Source organism: Portunus trituberculatus, unplaced genomic scaffold (genome assembly GCF_017591435.1).
Source record: "Portunus trituberculatus isolate SZX2019 unplaced genomic scaffold, ASM1759143v1 PGA_scaffold_435__1_contigs__length_15613, whole genome shotgun sequence".
Lineage (NCBI taxonomy): Eukaryota > Metazoa > Arthropoda > Malacostraca > Decapoda > Portunidae > Portunus > Portunus trituberculatus.
The window spans coordinates 12,501-15,613 of NW_025541603.1; the positions used below are offsets into that span (position 1 = coordinate 12,501).

Genomic DNA, 3,113 nt, shown 5'->3' on the forward strand with positions numbered 1-3,113 from the left:
CCGACTGGCCCGATCCTCAGAGCCAATCCTTATCCCGAAGTTACGGATCTAATTTGCCGACTTCCCTTACCTACATTAGTCTATCGACCAGAGGCTTCTTACCTTGGAGACCGGCTGCGGATATGGGTACGCACAGGCCCGAAACTGGGGTGTCTCGCGCAGGCCGCGTGCGTGCGAGTAACACCGCCGCGAAGCGAAACAAGCAACAGCTGACCCTCGCGGTTCGCCCCATGCAGTTACCTGCCTCGCATGTTTCACGGACCGGCAGTGGTACGCGGGACGCCGCAAGAACCGCGGCGCTCTACGGCGAACCGTGTTACCAACACCCTTTCGCTCTGCGAGTGGCTTCTAGGGTCACGGCGCCTTAAACAGAGAAAACTCTTCCCCGGACCACCGCCGATGGACGCGAGTTGGTTCCCGTTACCGGGTTCCTGCACCAAGGGACACAGCCCAAGATTGAGCTGGTCCCGAGGTTGGCATCAGGCCTGGTTACGGAATAAGTACCGTATTCCCTTTCGCCACTAACTCCCAACCAGCAACTGAGGAAAATCTCATCCTCTCTCTGTGCTGCCCATTAATGAGAGGTCTTGATGTGCTTGACCGACAGGGCAGCAAAACTCGCTTGGCCGTTGCCTCTAACGTGGGATAAGGCTTTAGCCTTGGGCTTAGGAGCGACTAACCCATGTCCAACTGATGTTCACATGGAACCCTTCTCCACATCGGCCTTCAAGGAAGTCTCTCTCGACTATTTGCTACTACCACCAAGATCTGCACCAGGGGCGGCTCCAGGCCGGCTCACGCCGGATCCTTCAGCGCTCACCCTGCGACCCTCCTACTCGCCGGGGCTTGGAGACCTGGGCTACCCCCGCTAAGAGGAAGCTTGGCCTATAGTGCCACCGGCAGTCAGTATCGGGAGAATGCTTGAGCGCCATACCATTTAAGGGCTAGTTGCTTCGGCAGGTGAGTTGTTACACACTCCTTAGCGGATTCCAACTTCCATGGCCACCGTCCTGCTGTCTATAGCAACCAACGCCTTTCGATGGGGTCTAGATGAGCATTCGTTTAGGCCCCTTAACTCGACGTTTGGTTCATCCCACAGCGCCAGTTCTGCTTACCAAAAATGGCCCACTAGATACTCAGATTAGTCGCCGAAGCTTCAGCATTCAAGCAAGCTCGGCATCTCACCCATTTAAAGTTTGAGAATAGGTTGAGGACGTTTCGTCCCCAAGACCTCTAATCATTCGCTTTACCGGATGAAACTCCTCCGTTTCCACAGTACCAGCTATCCTGAGGAAACTTCGGAGGAACCAGCTACTAGATGGTTCGATTAGTCTTTCGCCCTATACCCAGCTCTGACAATCGATTTGCACGTCAGAATTGCTACGGACCTCCACCAGAGTTTCCTCTGGCTTCATCCTGGCCAGGCATAGTTCACCATCTTTCGGGTCCCAACATGTCTGCTCATGGTACTTGCCGACAGCACGCGCGCTAGGCCACTCCGGACAGAGCAGGATCGGAAGGCGCCACCGCGCCGGACGAGCCGAAAAGCCCCGAGAGGCCCCGCCCAAAGCCCGCCCAGACACGCGGCACGCCAGCCGAGCCCAAGCAAAGCCGATGAGGTCAACAACAGATTCGCGCGACAGCGTCGAATGACAAGTCGGGCCTGCGCCCCCCTGCGTACAGGCGAGCAAGCTCGGACCAACGAGCGCACCGCGCCACCCACGGGACCGACGGCGGACGGAGAAGGGACTCACTCCGCCCTTGAACCGCCACAGGGCCCCGCTTTGGTATGGCGTGAACGCGGCGGCATCGCCCGGTCAGGGATCGGCCCCGGCACGCGCCTCCGAAGAGACACGCGCCTTTCACTTTCATTGCGCCTTTGGGTTTAGTGCGCCCAATGACTCGCACACATGTTAGACTCCTTGGTCCGTGTTTCAAGACGGGTCGGGTGGGTCACCGACCTTTTGCACGCCGCGAGAGGGAAGCTTGCGCCGCCCTCTGCTGCACGACCGTCGCAGGGCAGCCAGGACACCGGAGGTTTCCCCCTTCGAAGGCGCAACGAGGCGCACAACGTCGGGGTACCAGTCCGCCCGGGCCTTCGACGTCCCCAGCAACGGGTCGCGGCGACCTACATCACGAGGAAATACGCCCGCCGGCGCCGGCTCGAGTGCGGGCACGCCCAGATTTCCTGGGTCGCATCTGCGAATCCGCACCCGGCCGACCTGGGCCGACGAGCTGAATCCCTCGGTTCGACCTTCGAGGTCCCACCCGTTTGGCTCTTAACGGTTTCACGTACTCTTGAACTCTCTCTTCAAAGTTCTTTTCAACTTTCCCTCACGGTACTTGTTCGCTATCGGTCTCGTGGTCATATTTAGCCTTAGATGGGTTTACCACCTGCTTAGGGCTGCATTATCAAGCAACCCGACTCTACGGAGGCCCTTTCCGACAATCTCTCGTGTACCCTCGCGGGCTCGCCACACGGGCCTGTCACCCTCCACGGGCGGTGGCGCGCTCAAGCATAACTTAGGCGGTGAGAGACTGCGTGCCGGACCCTCGAAACGCAACACCCTGGCGCCGGGTCACGACGCCAGGTTATGCGCTGGGCTCTTCCCGGTTCAGTCGCCCTTACTAAGGGAATCCCTGTTGGTTTCTTTTCCTCCGCTTATTAATATGCTTAAATTTGGCGGGTACTCTACCCTAACACGAGGTCGACATTGGAGCCGCACCGTCAAGCCGCTCATTCAAGCTTTTCACAGTGCTTTTACAACTTTGTCTCTCTCGTCGGCCGACAGCAGGGGAAAGAAGCGATACGCGTACTCTAACCCCGTAGTCGACGCGACAAGATTCGAAAAAGTTTGGCTCCACTCAACGTTCTCGATCCCTTCCTTCCAGCTTTATAGAGTAGGTGCGAGCCGCAGTACAGAACAAACAGTCCGACCCGGTCGCCCTCCTCAACCAGCTTTAATCATAGGAGGTTGGGAGCCGAGACCGCAGGCAAAACTCGTAATGAGCTAGCTAGCTAGTTCATCCGAGTAATGCCAAGTCATCGGCACGTGACAGCAACACGCACACGCGTTGCGCCATCGATGCCTTAGGTCTTAAGGGAACGCCAC

The 3,113-nt window shown here is 57.9% G+C and overlaps 1 non-coding gene across 1 annotated transcript in view; it reads right to left on the reverse strand.

Moving 5' to 3' along the window:
- The window catches only part of LOC123500602, a 4,759-nt gene extending 2,048 nt beyond the window's left edge, over positions 1 to 2,711 (reverse strand). Inside the window, exon 1 of the ribosomal RNA XR_006673397.1 lies at positions 1 to 2,711. This exon is cut by the window's left edge and continues 2,048 nt beyond it. This is a non-coding gene — a ribosomal RNA (large subunit ribosomal RNA).
- Positions 2,712 to 3,113: the final 402 nt, after the last annotated feature.